We start from the raw sequence: 15386 nt of genomic DNA, 5'->3' as shown, positions 1-15386 counted from the left end.
ATAATTGTTTCCGTCAACACACCCACCAACGGAATAGAAATCGTAAATACAAACAAGACAAGGAAATTGAAAAATCTCGGACATATTACACGTGGAGGGAGATAAAACTTGCTCCAACTCAATATGCACAGAAAGATAAAAAAAGAAGCATAGGGAGACGCAGAATATCGTGGCTGCGCAACCTGAGAGAATGGTACGGATATACATCAAATGCACTTTTCAGGGCAGCCGACTTTAAAGTCCGAATAGCAATGATGATTTCCGACCTCCGTCGTCGCGGAGATGGCACCTGAAGAAGAATATTACTCAAAATGAAGTCGAGTTACAAGTGAAAAATCGCCTAATACCTAATTGTGCAAGATCTCTGGTTCTAATTATTGGATCAAGGTTTATTATACATCATTTTGTAGGTTTTTTTAAGTAATAAAAATTGTATTTGTCAAAATGATTTATACTATTTGTTAGTTTACGAATTATAATCATTTAAACAATCTCAAATTCTGCCTCTCTTCTAGTTTATTGCCTACCTTTTGTATTTATTTAAAAAAATGAGCAATATTTTGTTAAAATCAGGCTAGGTATTGTTATGGTCAAAATTAATAAACAGCTTTAAATCATAACAGGTAGACAGGTGGCAGTAAAAGAATGAAAACCATATTTCACCATAAAAAATCTTGCAAATATTTAAATTATTATAATATCTTGGATTAATCATATTTATAATTATTGTTTTTACATATAAATCATTTATAATTACTTTAGACAACTGTTGGAATAACCACCTAAAGGTCAGGATCTTGCTAAGTGTGAGAGAAATTATTGAAACGTTTGGATTTCTGCAAATTATTGTGTCACGATATGTATTTTAATTACTAAACATATCCATTTCTTTATAAAAAGTCAAGTAAATATTTTTCCTACTGTATATAATTCTAGAATTCTTAGAAATAAATTATTTTCCGTATGAAAATTGTTGACAGCACAATTTTTATGAGCCAGCTTATTTAAATTTTATGTACTACACATGTATTTTAGTACATCTAATTATTCTAAAAAGTTTATTAACATAAATATATAAAATTTTGTTGACAAAACTTTAAACGCGTTTTTCTCAAAACTGATTTTTCAAAGGCGTTGTAACTCAAAAACAATGTGGCCGATCCACCTGAAATTCTGCACATATTTTCTCTAGCCATTTTGTGAGGTAACACTGTCAAGATATTTTTTGTTTTATACTTATTTTTTAGTTAGTAATAACAAATATGTTGATTTTTACCCCTTTTGCAAAAAAATTCGTTGTTTTGACTTTTGAGTGATACCAAAAAGTCAAAATCGTTAAAACTAAAAAACTCGACAGCGTTACCTCGAGAAACTCATAATCTAATAAAATAATGTTGAATTTTTAGTTTTACAGGCTTTTTTTTTAATCTCGATTTGTTAATCAAAGCATAGGTTATTTACATTTGAGTTTGACACTTCGTGAATGTCAAACTAAATTTTAAATTATCACTGGTTCACATATTTAAGAGCTCTCGTTCTTCTATAGGGTTACTGTATAGTGGCTGGGTTCAATTTGAATTCTGCACTTACCACGTGCATCTAGCGTAGCGGTGTTTTGCAAATAAATTATGAGATTAATAAATACAGTTATATTTTAATGATACTATGATATTTATGAGATTTAAGAAAAAATATTTTAATGATATTTATGAGATTTTTAAAAATATGTGTTTTAATGAAATTTGATTGGGTGTTCACTGCACAAGTGAAGCAATGGAGAAACCGCCCCTGCCTATGACCATAGCTTGATAGGCAACTCATGATGGGTGCAGGTCGACCTTGATTCGGATTTCGTACTATTTCGTTCACTTAGTTACCAATTAAGGGGGTCAGACGTAAAAGGGTTCAAGTGCAGTTTTGATAGTTTTAAGATAATCAGCTTCCAAGTTTTTTAACTTTTATAAATTCTGGGAGTCGTTAAACTAAAATATGTCCAGTGTGTACAATGTTCTATAAAATGATAAAAACATAAAGGTATATTATTACTCTTATTATATCCTTCTTTTTTTTCAATTATTAAATTTGCGATGGTTTGCCTTAAAAGAGGCAGAATGTTTGTATTCCCTTCAGAGTTGTGACTGCATAAACTTCACTGATGATGCATAAGGATGCTGAAATAGTTAATATATGGAGATGGTAGTCCAACTCTGAATCGAATATAAACAAAACCTGCCTTGAACCCTTTTTAATCTTTTTCATTTTACTCAGTTTTTGAGTATTTAGAAACTGTCTTTCGGTCCTTTTCCTAGACGAAGAGAAGGTAAATGCGTGGCCTAAGTGTCCTCTATTTGCTTTCTCCTATTTTCGTCGTCTCTACGTGATTATATATTGTAAAATCCGGAGATATGGGATGCAGCCAGAAAGCAGTTTATTAGCGAAAAGTCTTAGATTTAAAAGATTGTTTATTATATTTTTATTTCAATTATTCTAATTGTTTAAAAAGTAGTAAACTTTGTATCTGAGGCTTTTCGTTGTTTTCCTCGTAATACGAGAGATGTCGCTGTAGTGCGTCTTAAAAGGTGGGTTCATTGCATCGCGATGGTTTGCCTTAAAAGAGGCAGAATGTTTGTATTCCCTTCAGAGTTGTGACTGCATAAACTTCACTGATGATGCATAAGGATGCTGAAATAGTTACTATATGGAGATGGTAGTCCAACTCTGAATCGAATATAAACAAAACCTGCCTTGAACCCTTTTTAAAAAAATGTACTTGAATCGATACATGGTGTTGATAAATGTTACTGGTAAAACGGTTTAAGTGCAGATTTTAACTGTTATGAATCATTTTATCACAGCTGTTATCCTCAGTGTAACTACAAGTAGCACTTTGTATAATACTTTTGCATAATTGGTCTTCAAAATTCGGTACAAATCTAATATATATTTACTTGAAATTAATCCTGTATTAAGATAAGGTGTTTACAGAACACTAAAAATAGTTTTGTGGTAAAGTGATTCAAGCGTACTTAAACCCTTTACTACTATTTGTTTCTACAGAATACTAAAAATAGTTTTGTGATAAAACGGTTCAAGCGCACTTAAACCCGTTTACCACCAATGCAAAATGTATTTTTTTTTCATTAAATTAACTGTAATGGCGATATGCTTGAATCCTTTTACCACGAAGTTATAATACCATTTAAGTATGCGAATCTATACTTCGAGCATATTTTTAGAAAAGTGCATTTTAACCCTTTTATATCTCCCCCTCAATTTATAATATACTGTCACCACTATTTGGCTTGAATGCAATTATATTCCAAAATACTATTAAGAAGTACTGACATGGGTGGGAACTTAAACACGTCACGTACGCCACTAATCGTGATCATAAACTTCTACACACTCACAAAGGTTGAAGAAAGTGAAATATATTTGGGTTGCCGGTGTCATCTCATGCTGTTAAACCAGCGAAAGCTACTGAATATTAAGTACCGACGGGAAACTGAAGCTTAATAGGCCAAAGGGTAATAATTTTTCTGTAATAATCCATTGAACGACCTTTTGGAAGTTAAAATAATTATATAATCATTTTACGTAACTTAGTAAACCTGAAACTAATAAACAGATAATAAAAATTTGTTTATTTGTGGCGTGAGTCACACCTCATCTTCTTCTTGATGTGCCTATCCGTGACGAATGTTGGCGATCATCATGGCAATCTTCACCTTATCTGCAGCAACACGGAAAAGCTGCACAGATGTTGTGTTGAACCAGGTTCTGAGGTTCTTTAACCAGGATGTTCTTCTTCTTCCTGGACCTCGCTTTCCAAATATTTTTCCGTGCAGGATGGCTTGTAGGAGGGCATATCTGGTTTTATTTCGCATAATGTGTCCAAAGTATTCCAAGTTTCGAGATTTGATGGTGGTCAGTACCTCTCGGTTCTTCCCCATTCTTCTAAGGACCTCCTCATTTGTGACCCGATCAGTCCATGGGATTTTAAGAAATAGCCGGTATAGCCACATCTCAAATGCTTCCAACTTTCGGCACGTATCCTCGTTCAAGGTTCATGATTCAACACCATAAAAAAGGACAGAGAAGACGTAACATCTCAACAATCTTACTTTTATACAAAGAGAAAGGTTGTGGCTCTTGAAAAAACGCGCCCATACGGTTGAAGATTGATCTAGCTTTTCCGATGCGCGCTCTAATCTCTTGGTTGTTGGCCCGTTCTTCATTTATTATGGTGCTGAGGTAGTTGTAGTGCCTCACTCTTTCTACAGGGGTTTGGTTGATATAGAGTTGACCTTCTGTTATCTTTTTCTTGCTGACGATCATAAGCTTTGTTTTATTTACGTTTATATTGAGTCCATATTGTTGACTATAATACGTGATTGATTTTGTTCATGAAGACTTGTAGGTCTTCTAGGTTGTCCGCAAATACTATGGTGTCATCTGCATACCTGATGTTATTTAGCCGGTACCCGTTTAGTAGAATACCTTTTTCAGTTTCGTGAAAAGCTTCGATAAATATTCTTTCAGAGTAGAGATTGAAAATTAGGGGGGACAAAATGCAGCCCTGCCTCACTCCACGCATGATTTTCACATATTCGGTGTGTTCACCGTCAACTCTGAGATTTGTAGTCTGATTCCAGTAAAGGTTTCTAATTATTTTCAGATCTTGGTTGTTAATTCCTGCTTCTTTTAGTGTTTGCATCATCTTGGCGTGTTGTGCTCGATCAAACGTTTTCTCGTAATCAACCAGACATGCGTATACGTTGCAATTGACGTCTCTGCATCTATGGAATAAGACTTGTATTGAAAACAAAGCCTCTCTCGTACTAACAGCATTTATGAACCCGAACTGGTTGGGCGAAATTTGACTTTCACGTAGCTTGTAAATTCTCGTATGGATTACCTTTAGGAACAATTTTAGGAGATTATTCATCAGGCTTATCGTACGGTATTTTTCGCATTTTTTGGCTCCTGGTTTTTTGGAAGTGCAATAAACTCAGACTTCAGCCATTCTGTTGGTATTTCTCCAGAGTTGTATATGTTGTTGAATATCTTTGTGATTATTTCTATTGATTCGTTGTTCATCAGTTTAAGTAGTTCTGCTTGTATATTATCGGGACCTGCTGCTTTGCCATCCTTTAGCTGTGTTATGGCAGAATAAACTTCCTGTTAAAATTCCTGTTTTCTGTGTGTAAACTTCACACCTAATAATACAAGGCAAAATCGTCGGAAGAAGAGGCACATGCCGAAGAAGAGGCACATGCCGAAGAAGAGGCACATGCCGAAGAAGAACATCATGGCTTTGAAATCTCTGAGAGTAGTAACAAAAGACCACTGCTAATCTGTTTCTTCTTCTTCTTTAAGTGCCATGCCTTCCCAGAACATTGGTGATCAATCGCATGATTTTTACTTTGTCCACAGCTGACCTAAATAGTATCGTGGTACTTATTCCATACCACTGGCGGAGATTCCTAAGCCAGAATGTTTTTCTGCGTCTGGGGCCGAGCTTTCTCTCTATCTTTCTTTGGAAAATTACACGTAGCTTTTTATATTTCAGATTTTTCATCACGTGGGCAAAGTAGGTACTATAGTTTTCTTCTTTTTATGATTTCAGTACTTCCCTTTCTTTCTGTAGCCGCTGCATTACCGCTTGATTTGTTACTCTGTTCATCCACGATATCCTCAATATTCTGCGGTAAGCCCACATTTCAAAAGCCACAATCCTCTTGCACATTGTTTCCGTGAGGGTCCATGCTTCCATTCCATTCCATAGAACAAAATGCTGAACACATAGCACCATAATAAGCGTATTCTAAGCGTAATTTTTAGCTCACTGTTGGTTAGTACCTTTTCCATTTTCCTAAATGATGTTCTCGCTTGCTCTATTCTGCATTTGATTTCTTGTGATAAGTCTCATTTTTCATTCACTCAGTAGCCTAAATACTTGTATGCTTGTACTCTATGCACCATGTCTCCATTTATTCTAATATATACCAAGTTATTAGCTATACCGTCGGTCTAGACGGTCCAGTTCGCCGAGGAGCAGTCAGTCGATCGACAAGTTTAGTGTATTTGCGATCGACGACGGTTCGAGCCTCAGCCAGGTCATGAAATTATAAAAGGTCAGCGTCGGTAGTATAAAATTCAATAGAATCTACGGCTTGGTCTGGAATAAACTGGTGTCTAATCGGCCTATAAAGGAGCGGTACGGCAAGGGATTAGGGCTTGCGGCTTGGTGATACTCATCCATAGATTCCTACCGAAGGGCGTTGACGCCTAATAACGGTGTATACATATTAGCTACATCTTTGTTTTTGCTGCTGACCATCCATTGGATTTTCTTTATGTTTATTTTCAGACCCATTTGTTGGCTATGGGCTATGGTCCGTCACCGAATGTAGAAGTGCCTGCAAATCATCCCTGTCCGTTGCTAGCAGAACTGTTCTGTTGCAAATTCATACGCTGTTGTGAATCAGCGTATCTCAGATTGTTGATGATTATTCCATTGGCAAATATACCCTTTTTTCTGTCTTCTACTGCTTCTCTGAAGATATTTTCTGCATACAAATTAAACAGAAGCGGGGAGAGCACGCAACCTTGTCTAACTCCTTTCAAAATAAGAATTTCTTCAGGTGTCTGGTTGGAACAAAGTGACTTCAAGACGTCAAATGTTTGGTTATTTATGCGCCAAAAGATGTGGTGAATGCAGAGGAGACGGGTCTCTACTATCGTGCGTTACCAATAAAAACATATACATTTAAAAGTGACAAATGTCCTGGAAGAAAACTGCAAAACAACGAAATATAATTTTGTTTTTTAAAAATATGGAAGTTGAAACGGAGAAACCACTTATCATAGCAAAAGCAAAAATTCTTGATGTTTTAAGGGGGCACATATCGTTGATACCTCTTGAATAGGTTTTCGTCAAAAAGGCATGGATGACAGCATTATGTATCAATATAATGTAAAACATGTTCTGTCGCATTCAGAATCTCATCAAAAACGAGGAAACCGCCTTCGTGGGCATTCTTCAACGATGTGACGGACACTATGTCGTTGCGCACCACAGTCATACTCAGGAGTAAGGGCTTTTCCACATCTATGTAAGCTGTCCACACCTACCGCCGCTTATGTTCTTATTCTGTTCAACGCTGTCCATGTATTGCGGGGCAGTTCAAAGCCTGGCGGTTTCTAATCGATACAGACCATTTGGTGTCTTCGTTAGTTTTGTTTATATAACATTTACGTTATTATGTCTTCCTGAAATGGCCCAGTCGTCAGCGTAGCCAAATTCTGCTAACACGGTGTCAATAACCTGAATTCTTTAGCCACGTTTTTCTTCTACTGCTACTACGTTTGCCTTCAAAGAAAAATATATAAACAACAGATGAAGATATCCCTGATAATAAGAAGAGCTAAAGAATTTGACAAAAAGATACTAAGGAAAGTTAAGGAATATGCTAGAACAGAAACAGTAAAATTTTAGAAGAGATTATAGATCTTTTTACTGAAAACTAAGTACAGACAAGAAATGAATTATCAGCCTTATGGATAAGAACAAAGCTATTATAGCTATTATAAAATACAGAGAAGAAATATTGAAACGATTCTTCAAGGATCTATACTTCTTGATTCAATCAGAGTCATGTAGAAGACCAAGCCACAAAAGAGCTATCCCCGAGGCAATTACTAACCTACAGTATCCAGTATCTACCTAAACCTACAAGATCATCAGTATGAAAAACATATCGTCAACTTTCGTGAGATTTTTATTCTAAACCAATTAAGTCATATCTTCTGATAGCAGCGAATGTATTAGTGTTGTATCTATAAAATTAATGACCTTAAAAAACTATTCCCACAGCTACTAGTACTAAAATCTAGAGACGACATTTTTGCAAAAATCAGATATGTTGTCCCATTTACAACTGGCATACACAGCCTACACCTTGTCAGTATAAACATATTTATTTTATTTATTTTGTTTGACATTTAAAAACCGCTAGAAGGTAAAAGACGACCTTATTTACCTTGGCTCGGTCGGTTGCAGCTACCAGAGTTGGACTTAGCCAACTGTATCAGGCTTGGCGTCGTATTTTGACTCGTTTTTGGAGGATTTCAAAAAGAAGTCATTTCTCCTATTTGACATTCAAGAGTATTTGTTTTATCGAGATTTTTAAAAGTAATAGGAAATAGCTTCCGAACAATATTCTGATTTTTAAAGTTTAATAGTGCTTGTAATAATTTGAATATCTTCTTCTTCTTCTTCTTTTTGTATAGACATGACTCTGTCTGTTTTTTCAATGTGCCACTAGTAAGTTGTCGTTCCATCGTTTTCGTGGTCTTCCCACTGATCGTCTTCCTATTGGGGAACCGTCTCTCGCTGTCCTGACTACCTACCCTATTTGTTGTCATTCGGCTTATGTGGTCATTCCATTCTATTCTTCTGTTTCTTACCCAGTTATTAATGTTATCCACCTTGCATATCTGTACTTCTAGCACTTCCCATAGAGTCTTACCATCGATTTTTCGAAGGGTTTTCATCTCCGCTGTTTCGAGCCATCTTTTTGTCCTCTCTGTGTCGGGTCCTGTTTCTGCCGCGTATATCATTATTGGTCGGATGACTGTTTTGTAGATTCTGCCTTTTATTTCTTTTCCGATATTTTTATTTCTCCATATTGTGTCATTCAGGCAACCCGCGGCTCTGTTTTCTCTATTCACTTGATCTTCCACTTTTGTTTCGAGCCTTCCGTAGCTAGATAGTGTGATGCCTAGGTATTTAAACTCCATCACTTTTTCTATTATCTGACCTTCCAGCTCCAATTTACATCTTATTGGATCTGCTGTTATAACCATGCATTTTGTCTTTTTTGAGGAAATTAACATGTTAAATTTTCTGGCGATTATGTTGAATTAGTGCAGCATACGTTGTAAATCATCTTCACTTTGAGAGATTAGTATTGCTTCGTCCGCATAGCAGATTATTTTAAATTGTTTTTCTCCCATTTGGTATCCTTTTTTAGTTCTTACTTTTTTTTATTATTTCGTCCATGATCAGGTTGAACAATAAAGAACTCAAGGAATCCCCCTGTCTTATCCCATTGCCGGCTTCAATTGGGTCAGTTAGTTCATCTTCCACTTTTATTTTTATTGTGTTGTTCTGGTAGATGTTTTCTATCGTTTTAATTATTCCCAGAGGTGCCTCTCTCGAGTATAACAAGTGGATAACGTCCTTTAATGTGACCCTGTCAAATGCTTTCTTAAGGTCCACGGAACATAAATTTGAACATGTTGACTACAAATTGCATTACCACAAACACCAGCGATTATCCAATAAAATAAAACACTTCGGTCTAGACTAGACCATAATCTCTCTATCTATATAAATCGGCTTCAACATCATCCTTATATTTTTTTCTGGGACGGCCATGGTATAGTTAGACCCAAACCCAGACATCCAAAGTGAAAGTTATCCTCCAACACCAAATTGTTCTATATGGTCCACATAATGTTCAGAAAAAAGTCACACCATTTTGAGCGTCGGGTTTGGGGGGTAGAGGGGGGAGAAATCTGGAAATTCGTAGTTTTTTCTATTTTTCGTCAATAATTCTAAAACTAAGCGGTTTAGCATGAACAACCCTCTACACAAAATTGTTCTACATTAAGTTTGAAATAAAAAAGGCCCTATGCATAACCCTTCTAAAATGAACGGTTTCAAAGTTACGGAGGTAGTATAGTATAATTGGTCCAAAAAAGGCCTAACCCAGACATGCAAAGTAAAAGTTTTCCTTCAACACCAAATTGTTCTATATGGTCCACATATTGTTCAGTAAAAAGTTACACCATTTTGAGCGTCCGGTTTGGGGGGGGGGAGATGGGAGAGAAGTCGGTAAATTAGTAGTTTTTTTTTAAGTTTTTCGTCAATATTTCTAAAACTATGCTTTAGCGTAAGGAATATTCTATAGAAAAATGTTCTACATAAAATTTAAAACAAAAAAAGGTTCTATACATAATTGTTATAAAATCAACGGTTCCAGAGTTACGGAGGGTGAAAAGTGGAGGTTTTCGATACTTTTTATATTTACCGATTTCTCCCCCCCTCCCCCCCCCCCAAACCCGACGCTCAAAATGGTGTGACTTTATTCTGAACATTATGTGGACCATATAGAACAAATTGGTGTTGGAGAATAACTTTCACTTTGGATGTCTGGGTTTTTGGTATAGTTATATCATAAATATTGCCCAAAAAATATAAAAAGTGTCGAAAACCTCGACTTTTCACCCTCCGTAACTCTGGAACCGATAATTTTATAACAATTATGTATAGAACATTTTTTGTTTTAAATTTCATGTAGAACATTTTTTTATATAATATTGTTTACACTAAAGCATAGTTTTAGAAATATTGACGAAAAACGTAAAAAAACTACTAATTTACCGGCTTTTCTCCCATCTCCCTCCCAAACTGGACGCTCAAAATGGTGTAACTTTTTACTGAATAATATGTGGACCATATAAAACATTTTGGTGTTGGAGGAAAACTTTTACTTTGGATGTTTGGGTTAGGCCTTTTTTTGGACCAGTTATACTATACTACCTCCGTAACTTTGGAACCATTCATTTTAGAAAGATTATGCATAGGGCCTTTTTTATTTCAAATTTAATGTAGAACAATTTTGTATAGAGGGTTGTTCATGCTAAACCGCATAGTTTTAGAGATATTGGCGAAAAACTTAAAAAACTACGAATTTACCGATTTCTCCCCCCCTCTCCCCCCCCCCCAAACCCGACGCTCAAAACGGTGTGACTTTTTTCTGGACATTGTGTGGACCATATAGGACAATTTGGTGTTGAAGGATAACACTTTGGATGTCTGGGTTATGCCATCTTTTGGATCAACTATACTATACTACTACTGATCTTCTATCGTCTGACCTCTCAAAAAATACTCCCTTTCAACACTCTGTCTTCCTCTGATCTTATCACATAACCTGCCCATCTTACTGGTTAGCTTTAATATGTCTGACGATGTTTTCAGTACCGTACAGAGTAACCAATTCAGCATTACGGCACCTACTCCATTCTGCTGCCAATTCATCTCTTTGAGAGCTAAATATCATTCTGATAACCTTCCTGTCAAACACCAGCAGTTTATTTATTTTCCGCTGATGTAGAGTCCATTTTTCACTTCCATACGTAACATATGGGCGAATAATTGACATGCACAGTTTTATTTTCTTCATCTTCTTCTTCTTTTTGTATAGACATGACTCTGTCTGTTTTTTCAATGTGCCTCTAGTAAGTTGTCGTTTCATCGTTTTAATTTAGATTGTCTTTTTATCAGCTTAGATCTCAATAATGATGATAGGGAGTATAAGGCTCTATTCCTCGCAGCTATCCTCGTTGAGACACCTTTCATCTATGTGGTTGTTGTTCGTCTTCTCTTCTTTTATCGAAGACCCAGACTACCTGTTTCCTCCTCAAATTGTAAAAACACCTCTCTCTCTCTCTCGTCTCTTGTAGAATGAAATCATCGGCGTAGGCCAACAATAGTTTTGATCCTCGATTCACAAATCCCCCTATCAGCTTAGACGATATTTTAGTTATTGTATATTCTTTTTTTTTTGTTGCTAAGTAAAAAATATCCTTCTAATAATTGATTTAATTTTACTCATTTATATTGGCAATTCAGACATATTTTATACATCTTAAAGTAGAAGACTTTAAAATGATATTGCCAATATTTATGAGTTGCGTTCCTGAGACGACTTTACTGAAAGATAGTTCATTCGATTACATGAAATCAACCCAACTCAAATCAACGTTCTTCTTTTCCTTTCTTATGTATGGGTACTTATATTAGATATATGTATTAGCTAAATTCAATAAGCTTTTTTACTTAACAATATCAGCAGTTAATTTTAAAAATGGTAAAATTATAGATAATATCGACGTCCTTTGGGCTGAAGACGCCCCTGTTTTATATGACCAGCCGTAACACCCGTTATGGCGGTTATTATGCAACAAGATGATTTTTTTATTTCTATTTACATCGTTTTCATTGAGTTTTATATCCAAGAGAGACAGTGAATGCAAACCGACACCACGTGATAATGCCTGGATTGACGATTTTTTGTACCCGGATCTTTATATTATTTGCAATTTACATTGTAAATAGATAAAGAGGATCGTAAAGAGTTTTATGGAGTTATTGCCAAAGAGGATTTATATGCCAAAATATCATAATTTAAAAATAAATATTGACCTGTTTCGAGATTTGTCTTCAAATATGTCATACATTAAATCACATATTCTGGGACCAAAAATAGTTCGATTAAACCTAACTTACCTTAGTACAAATAAATGTGCGGTGCACACAAAAAAGTTACAGCCCTTTGAAGTTACAAAATGAAAATCGATTTTTTCCAATAAATCGAAAACTATTGAAGCTTTTTAATTGAAATGGACATGTGGCATTCATAAAACAGGAACATCTTAAAAAATATATAGTGAAATTTGTGCACCCCATAAACCTTTTATGTGAGTTTTGTTCCCTTAAACCCCCCCCCCCCCGCCCCCAAAACTTTTGTGTACGTTCCAATGAAATTATTATTGTGGTACCATTAGTTAAACATAACATAAACGTTTTAAAACTTTTTTGCATCTTAGTACTTTTTCAAAAAGTCAGTTTTTATCGAGATATTTTGAATATTTGTCAAACCCACAACATATTTGTACGTGGTAAGTACGATTATAGAGACCTGGTAATAATATGAAAATTTATTTATTTTACATTTTTAGGTATATTTTGAACCATACTAAAAAAGAAGCTACATCTCGATAAAAGGTGCCTTATCGAAAAAATACTAAGAGGCAAAAAATTTTTAAAAACACTAGGTTTAACCATTGATTGATATCATACAATATTTCAATCAACGGTTTAACTAATGGTACCGCAATATTAGTTTAATTGGAACGTATACAAACATTTGGGATGTTTAAAGGAACAAAGCCCCCACAAAATTTTTATGTAAACATATTACAAAAGAAGCCGCATCTCGATAAAAACTGGCTTTTCGAAAAAATATTAAAAGGCAAAACAGTTTTAAAAATATTGTGTTTAACGAAAGGTACCACAATAATAATTTCATTAGAACGAACACAAAAGTTGGGGAGGATCAAGGCAACAAAACCCATAAATTTTTTATTGGACATCGCACACATCTTATGGAAAATATAATGTCACTCAAATTCAATAAAATTTATATGAATATATTCTTTTCAATTTAACGATCAATTCTTATCATTGCGCCAACTCTTAATTTTCAATAATAAGAGCAGAAATTGATATAAATCAATCTGAAATCAAATGGGTAGGTACATAAGTTAGAGAGAGAAAAAATATTTTAAAATACCCAAATTATAGTTAGTTCATAAATCTTCTCGAGCTCTTAAGCATCTTATTATAATAGTTTCACTAATCCGCTTAGGCCCAGCGTGGTTTAAGCTGTTTTGAATAGCACCCAGAGCAATAGTGATTATAACTGACACGTTTATAGACACCAAAAATGTGATTTCGATAAACTTTAATTGCAATTTGCGCCGTAATTAATCATAATTAAGAGTTGGCGCAATGATAAGAATTGACAGTTAATTTAAAACGAATCTATTCGTATAAATTTTATTGAATTTGAGTGACACTATATTTTCCATAAGATGTGTGCGATGTCCTTTCTGTTCTTTTTTTAAGATGTTCCTGCCATTTGAATGCTACATGTCCATTTTCAATAAAACATCTCTAAGAGTTTTCGATATATGGAAAAAATCGATTTTTATTTTGTAAATTTAAAGGGCTGTAACTTTTTTTATATGCACATTTGCACTAAGGTGAGTTAGGTTCAATCGATCTATTTTTGGTCCCAGAATATGTGATTTAATTTTTAACCTTCATTTTTGTTATACCATGTAGCATATTGACGTTGCTTTACCCTGAAATTCACCCTTAAAATATGATAAGGCGCTATTGCTAAGGCACCCGTGTTCAAAACTCGAGATCTATAAGGCATATATTATAGGGCGTATCAACCTGCCATATAACAGGGTACGGTACCTACTAGAGAAGTTTTACTTTGAGTAATTTTTCTTGGCTAACAAATGCATTATCACATGTTAGGGCAATATTTAAAAATGAACGGTACTTACCACACATCCCCTCTCAACTACAGCGTATCGCAAACTAGTGATGTAACGAAATGTCATTTTTTGAACATTCGCGAATACGAATGCGAATGCGAATATCTGCTACTGACATTCGCGAATGCGGATGCGAATGCGAATATTCAGTTTTTAAAATTTTTTTCTATTTTTGTAATGTTTTCTAAATTTATAATAAGAAGTTAATTGATATTTACTGAATATCAATCTGAATCTTAAGCTTTATTCTTCTTCTTCTACGGAAGAACTCAAATTGGGCCTTGGCCTCCTTTATTTTTTGCCTCCACCCTTGGTTGTCTGTGGCTGCTCTTCTCCATACACGTACTCCTAAAGGGCTTGTGCTTCGCTGTTTACTGTGTCTTCCCAGCGCTTTCTTGGCTTTCCAACCGGTCTCTTTCCCTGCATTCTAGCGTTCAGTGCTCTTTTTGGTAGCCTATCCTCTCCCATTCTTATTAAATGTCCGGTCGATTGCAATCTTTGTATTCTAATGAAGTCTGACAGAGGTGTTTCCTTATAAAGTTGATAAAGCTCGTTGTTGTATCGACTTCTGAAGATTCCGTTTTTTCTTAAGCTTATTTAAATAATTCCAAATAATAAAATAACGTCAACACTGATAACGTGATTACACAAGGTTGAGTTACCTTTTTTTAATAAAAAAAAGATGAGAAGTGAATAGATTTTGATTTTATTAACCTAACAGTATCTTCAAATTATTTTTCTTTCTGATATTCATATTCGCAAAACATTCGCACAAACTTCGCGAATGTGAATGCGAATATGAAAAAATATGCGAATATTCGCGAATGAGAATACGAATATTCGTTACATCAGTATCGCAAACTGTCTTGTAGCGGCTCTTGCTAATGCTGAGAGAGCCAGAACAGGAAATGGTAATAACGACACATGCGCATTATGCAGATTTAAGATAAATAAATTATATGACATTATTCCACATTCAAGGCAACGTCTAAAAGAACGTGTTACGTGTTAGGCCAAAAAACAGATTTTCAATTTTTTTAGGGTTATGGCACCATTGAAGTTGGGGTGCGATATGTAGCCCAATAAATGACCGTTTTGGAGTGTAATTTCCAGGGGCAACTCCGAATTGCATGAAAATTTGGATTTAGATTCTACTTACCCTCCACTTCAAAGTTGAA

The 15386-nt window shown here is 35.0% G+C and overlaps 1 protein-coding gene across 50 annotated transcripts in view; it reads left to right on the top strand.

Annotated features, from left to right (window-relative positions):
* LOC114333086 (mucin-2) overlaps window positions 1-15386 on the top strand; it is a 166202-nt gene that overhangs the window by 97268 nt on the left and 53548 nt on the right. The window lies entirely within an intron of this gene.

Source organism: Diabrotica virgifera, chromosome 7 (assembly GCF_917563875.1).
Source record: "Diabrotica virgifera virgifera chromosome 7, PGI_DIABVI_V3a".
In the NCBI taxonomy this organism is placed as follows: domain Eukaryota; kingdom Metazoa; phylum Arthropoda; class Insecta; order Coleoptera; family Chrysomelidae; genus Diabrotica; species Diabrotica virgifera.
This window is presented reverse-complemented; position numbering and strand designations above follow the sequence as displayed.